The sequence below is a fragment of the Eptatretus burgeri genome, chromosome 2 (assembly GCF_056783735.1).
Source record: "Eptatretus burgeri isolate ZD-2024b chromosome 2, Ebu_testis_v1, whole genome shotgun sequence".
NCBI lineage: Eukaryota > Metazoa > Chordata > Myxini > Myxiniformes > Myxinidae > Eptatretus > Eptatretus burgeri.
In genome coordinates, this window is record NC_140962.1 from 148,510,717 (window position 1) to 148,517,515 (window position 6,799).

Sequence of the window (6,799 nt, forward strand, 5' to 3'; positions counted from 1 at the left end):
GTCGCTCTGATGGTTACCATACCCAAGGAGTTGCTGTAGCTGTGTCCAATAAGCTGACCCCAATGATAATTGAGGTAACACCGGTCAACGAGCGTATTATGAGATTAAGGATTCGTCACTCCTTCGTTGTCATTTCCCTGGTCTCTGTTTATGCTCCGACTGAGGCGAGTGATCTCACCGTGAAGGATGCATTCTACGCCACACTCGAGTCTGTGGTTGATCAGTGCCCCAGACGAGATACACTTCTAGTCTTGGGGGATTTCAATGCATCGACTGGAACTGATAGGGATGGTTATGAGGTGTGTGTTGGTCCCCATGGGTCAGGAACTATGAACCAGAATAGCACTAAGTTCCTTGACTTTGCAAGAAGTCATGGACTTAGGGTGGCTGGTTCATGGTTTCAGTGCCCACAAGCTCATCGCTGGACTTGGTATTCCAACGCTGGCGGTGTGGCAAAGGAGATTGACCATGTCCTCATTGATGGTCGTTGGAGGATGATCCAGAACTGCAGGGTCTACCGGAGTGCTCAGTTCCTCAATACTGACCACAGGCTTGTTGTAGCAACTCTAAAGCTGCACCTTAAATTCTGGAGAATGGTACCATCCCAGCGTAGGCTGGATGTTGCCAAGCTCAGGGATGAGAGAGTAGCTGAGGAGTTTGCGAACAGGCTGAGTGGACACTTGGGGGGTCTGGGTGCTTTGGGGGGTCCTGAAGAGTTGTGGAGCGCCTTCAAGACCACCGTCCTTGATGTTGCCAGTGGATGCCTTGGAGCTCACCGCAGGGCAAAGAAGAATTTTGTCTCTCAAGGGACACTGGATACCATTGACCAGAGTCGCAGGGCCAGGCTGAATGGCAGAGCTGAGCTGTTCAGGGAGCTGAGGCGTAAAACTGTACGTGCACTGAGGGTGGACAAGGAGGCCTATGTGCGAGGAATCTTTGAGGGGGTAGAGCATCACCTGTGGACAGGTGATTCTCGTCCCGCTTACAGGGGAATTCGCGCATTACGTTCATCCAAGCCCATCCCTCGGAGCACTGCAGTTCGAGCAGAGAGTGGTAAGCTCTTGACAGAGGAGTCTGAAGTGAAGGCCCGCTGTGCCGGTTACTTTGAGTGGTTGTACCAGGCTGATCCCCCAGCTGTCGAGTTGGACGTCAAGGGTGTTACAATCTCTGTTGCTGACCCTCGAATCAACTGTGGTCCACCTTTGCTTGTGGAAACACGGGCTGTGGTGAACCAGTTGAAACGGGGCAAAGCTCCAGGGATCTGTGGCATCCATGCTGAACTTCTCAAGGCTGGTGGAAATGCTGCACTCGTGTCGTTGCATGCAGTTTTGTGCTCTGCCTGGAACACAGGCATCATCCCAACTGACTGGAAGAGGGGCCTTGTTGTCCCTCTCTGGAAAGGGAAGGGTGATCGCCAAGACTGCAACAACTACCGAGGGGTGACGCTGCTCTCAGTGCTGGGCAAGGTCTTTGCTCGCATAATTCTTGATAGGTCAGGTCAGGTCAGGTATGGGAGCATGTGCCAGAACAGCGCGTCGCTGCGTCCACTTTCCGCCGGTACTCCAGGGGCCTCCGTCTGGCCATCCCCCAGGCAGATGCCAGGCCCATCCCCATCTCCTTGAGATGATGGTCAACCTGCTGCAACCATGAGGCACGTGGTCGGCCCACTGGCCTCCTCCACTCATGAGACTCCCTCGCTGAGAGAATCTGGTGAGCAGGATCAGCGTCAGGAAAACGAGCCACATGTCCATACAGCCGCAGCTGACGCTCACGGACTATGCAGGTAACAAATCTCATCCGAGTCTCTCTCAGCAACCGCTCGTTGGACACAAAATCCGACCAGCGATAGCCAAGGATTCTCCGAAGAGACCTGGTACCAAAGGAATTAAGTCTCCGTCTCAGATCCTTGGTCAAAGTCCAAGTCTCGCACCCATAGAGCAAGACTGGAAGTACCAAGGACCTGAAGACTCGGACTTTCGTCCTCCCGCAGAGGTACCGGCAGCGCCACACCCCATGATCCAGTGAATCCATGACTCCCCAGGCCCGACCCAGACGTCTATTGACCTCCGGCTCACAACCTGCGGAGACATGAATATCACTGCCAAGGTAAGTGAATCTATCCACGACCTCAACATCCTCACCACAAACAGACACAGACAGGACAGCAGCATCCAAGATGTCACCGAAAGCCTGGATCTTTGTTTTGACCCAAGAAATCCGTAATCCCAACGGCTCCGACTCCTCATTCAGCACCTCGAGGGCCCCCAAGAGGATGTCTAAAGTCTCCGCAAAGATGACTGCATCATCTGCAAAATCAAGGTCCGAGATCTTGACATTGCCAAACGATGCACCACAACTTGATCTCTCCGACATCCTCCCAAAAATCCAGTCCATACAAGTGCTGAAAAGTGTGGGGGCAAGTACACACCCCTGACGAACTCCAGTAACAACTGGAAATAAGTCAGAGATGGTACCACCACACTTCACAGCACTCTCAGTACCAGAGTAGAGTTCAGACATCAGATCGATCAGTTTTGGTGGCACCCCACGAAGACCAAGAATCCTCCAGAGGACATCCCGATTCACTGAATCGAACGCTTTGCAGAGATCAACATAGGCTGCAAGCAGCCCCTGCCGAAACTCTCGTCTGCGTTCGGTGAGGACACGAAGTGCAAGGATACGGTCAATCGTTGACCTCTTTGGTGTAAAGCCTGACTGCTCTGGACGCTGGTGCTCAAGCAGATGGTGGCGAACCCTATCAAGAATTATCCGAGCAAAGACCTTGCCCGGCACTGAGAGCAGCGTCACCCCTCGGTAGTTGTTGCAGTCTTGGCGATCACCCTTCCCTTTCCAGAGAGGGACAACAAGGCCCCTCTTCCAGTCAGTTGGGATGATGCCTGTGTTCCAGGCAGAGCACAAAACTGCATGCAACGACGCGAGTGCAGCATTTCCACCAGCCTAGAGAAGTTCGGCATGGATGCCACAGATCCCTGGAGCTTTGCCCCGTTTCAACTGGTTCACCGCAGCCCGTGTTTCCACAAGCGATGGTGGACCACAGTTGATTCGAGGGTCAGCAACAGGGATTGGAACACCCTTGACGTCCAACTCGACAGCTGGGGGATCAGCCTGGTACAACCGCTCAAAGTAACCGGCCCAGCGGGCCTTCACTTCAGACTCCTCTGTCAAGAGCCCCCCACTCTCTGCTCGAACTGCAGTGCTCCGAGGGATGGGCTTGGATGAACGTAATGCGCGAATTCCCCTGTAAGCGGGACGAGAATCACCTGTCCACAGGTGATGCTCTACCCCCTCACAGATTCCTCGCACATAGGCCTCCTTGTCCACCCTCAGTGCACGTACAGTTTTACGCCTCAGCTCCCTGAACAGCTCAGCTCTGCCATTCAGCCTGGCCCTGCGACTCTGGTCAATGGTATCCAGTGTCCCTTGAGAGACAAAATTCTTCTTTGCCCTGCGGTGAACTCCAAGGCATCCACCGGCAACATCAAGGACGGTGGTCTTGAAGGTGCTCCACAACTCTTCAGGATCCCCCAAAGCACCCAGACGTCCAAGTGTCCACTCAGCCTGTTTGCAAACTCCTCAGCTACTCTCTCATCCCTGAGCTTGGCAACATCCAGCCTAGGCTGGGATGGTACCATTCTCCAGGATTTAAGGTGCAGCTTTAGAGTTGCTACAACAAGCCTGTGGTCAGTATTGAGGAACTGAGCACTCCGGTAGACCCTGCAGTTCTGGATCATCCTCCAACGACCGTCAATGAGGACATGGTCAATCTCCTTTGCCACACCGCCAGCGTTGGAATACCAAGTCCAGCGATGAGCTTGCGGGCGCTGAAACCATGAACCAGCCACCCTAAGTCCATGACTTCTTGCAAAGTCAAGGAACTTAGTGCTATTCTGGTTCATAGTTCCTGACCCATGGGGACCAACACACACCTCATAACCATCCCTATCAGTTCCAGTCGATGCATTGAAATCCCCCAAGACTAGAAGTGTATCTCGTCTGGGGCACTGATCAACCACAGACTCGAGTGTGGCGTAGAATGTGTCCTTCACGGTAAGATCACTCGCCTCAGTCGGAGCATAAATAGAGACCAGGGAAATGACACCTAAGGAGTGACGAATCCTTAATCTCATAATACGCTCGTTGACCGGTGTTACCTCAATTATCATTGGGGTCAGCTTATTGGACACAGCTACAGCAACTCCTTGGGTATGGTAACCATCAGAGCGACCAGACCAATAGTAGGTGTAACCACCCACCATTATCTCGCCGCAATCCGGTCTCCGAACCTCAGAGAGAGCTGCAATCCCGATGTCCAAACGCTTGAGCTCAGATGATAACAGAGACAGGTGATCATCCTCTCTTAGGGATAGGACATTCCAGGCACCCACCCGAAGGGACCGCCTCAGGTTAACCCAAGGAGACCGCCGTCTGGTGGACGACACCTCAGCACCACTCCGACACACTCTCCCGCAATCTGACCCAGGGATGTTACCCCGTGGTTTCCCTCCTATCAAAGATTGGGGGTCCCGAAGGCTTTGCCCCAATCCCATCATCCGGTGAGCTGCCCTGCGAAGGGAAGCTGCACAGGAGGTACTCCCACGGAGTGGGTTTTCAGATTTTTTTGCGTTTTTGCGTTTTGCGGAATGAAGCGTTTTACGGTGGCTGGAGTGCAAATCCTGCCACCAACCTCCTAATAAGAAGTAACCCAACTGCAGGAGGACGTCCGCAGACACAGTTGGGCACTAGATATGGATGGCCGTTGGCTCACAAGGAGCTCCTCCACCCTTTGACAGGTTTTGTTTTTAATCCTGCTGGGTGTCCATATCCAAACACCCTCCTCACCAGAAAACCTGGTGGGGGAGACGGTTTAGTCGCCGACAACCCGACCATGGAACAGGTTAGTACAGGTTTACATGGTACCTGTAGCAGGTCACAGATCGAACCTGACCTGACGAGAGGCATCATCCCAACTGACTGGAAGAGGGGCCTTGTTGTCCCTCTCTGGAAAGGGAAGGGTGATCGCCAAGACTGCAACAACTACCGAGGGGTGACGCTGCTCTCAGTGCTGGGCAAGGTCTTTGCTCGCATAATTCTTGATAGGGTTCGCCACCATCTGCTTGAGCACCAGCGTCCAGAGCAGTCAGGCTTTACACCAAAGAGGTCAACGATTGACCGTATCCTTGCACTTCGTGTCCTCACCGAACGCAGACGAGAGTTTCGGCAGGGGCTGCATGCAGCCTATGTTGATCTCTGTAAAGCGTTCGATTCAGTGAATCGGGATGTCCTCTGGAGGATTCTTGGTCTTCGTGGGGTGCCACCAAAACTGATCGATCTGATGTCTGAACTCTACTCTGGTACTGAGAGTGCTGTGAAGTGTGGTGGTACCATCTCTGACTTATTTCCAGTTGTTACTGGAGTTCGTCAGGGATGTGTACTTGCCCCCACACTTTTCAGCACTTGTATGGACTGGATTTTAGGGAGGATGTCAGAGAGATCAAGTTGCGGTGCATCGTTTGGCAATGTCAAGATCTCGGACCTTGATTTTGCAGATGATGCAGTCATCTTTGCGGAGACTTTAGACATCCTCTTGGGGGCCCTCGAGGTGCTGAATGAGGAGTCGGAGCCGTTGGGATTACGGGTTTCTTGGGTCAAAACTAAGATCCAGGCTTTCGGTGACATCTTGGATGCTGCTGTCCTGTCTGTGTCTGTTTGTGGTGAGGATGTTGAGGTCGTGGAGAGATTCACTTACCTTGGCAGTGATATTCATGTCTCTGCTGGCTGCGAGTCAGAGGTCAATAGACGTCTGGGTCAGGCCTGGGGAGTCATAGATTCACTGGATCATGGGGTGTGGCGCTGCCGGTACCTGTGCGGGAGGACGAAAGTCCGAGTCTTCAGGTCCTTGGTACTTCCAGTCTTGCTCTATGGGTGCGAGACTTGTACTCTGACCAAGGATCTGAGACGGAGACTTAATTCCTTTGGTACCAGAGCTCTTCGGAGAATCCTTGGCTATCGCTGGTCGGATTTTGTGTCCAACGAGCGGTTGCTGAGAGAGACTCGGATGAGATTTGTTACCTGCATAGTCCGTGAGCATCAGTTGCGGCTGTATGGACATGTGGCTCGTTTTCCTGACGCTGATCCTGCTCACCAGATTCTCTCAGCGAGGGAGTCCCATGAGTGGAGGAGGCCAGTGGGCTGACCACGTGCCTCATGGTTGCAGCAGGTTGACCATCATCTCAAGGAGATGGGGATGGGCCTGGCATCTGCCTGGGGGATGGCCAGACGGAGGCCCCTGGAGTACCGGCAGAAAGTGGACGCAGCGACGTGCTGTTCTGGCACATGCTCCCATACCTGACCTGACCATCATGACGTCATCAAATGACGTCATAGCATCAAACTTTTGACAGATCTGGAAAGCACTTATCAAGCGCTTTCATATGAGGTATTACTCAATATGGTATCTAATATTTCAAAAATTGACTTTGGGGTCAAAAACTTTCGACCTTCAGCGCTAACCATGAAGGTCAAGGCTGATCGCCACCAAAAATTAAGCAGCTGAGTGCCAGACCATGAACTATATTCCCATGAAGTTTGAAGACGATCCGATCAAAATTACTCAAAAAATAAGGGTTTCATCGATTCTCCTGATTTGCGACAAAGTGACCTTGACCTTTGACCTTGACCTTCAAAATTTTATGCGCTGAAAGGGACCTCTATAGGCCTCTGATATGCGAAGTTACAAAAATTTCCAATGGTAACTGTGCTCTGCAGAGTGATCGATACG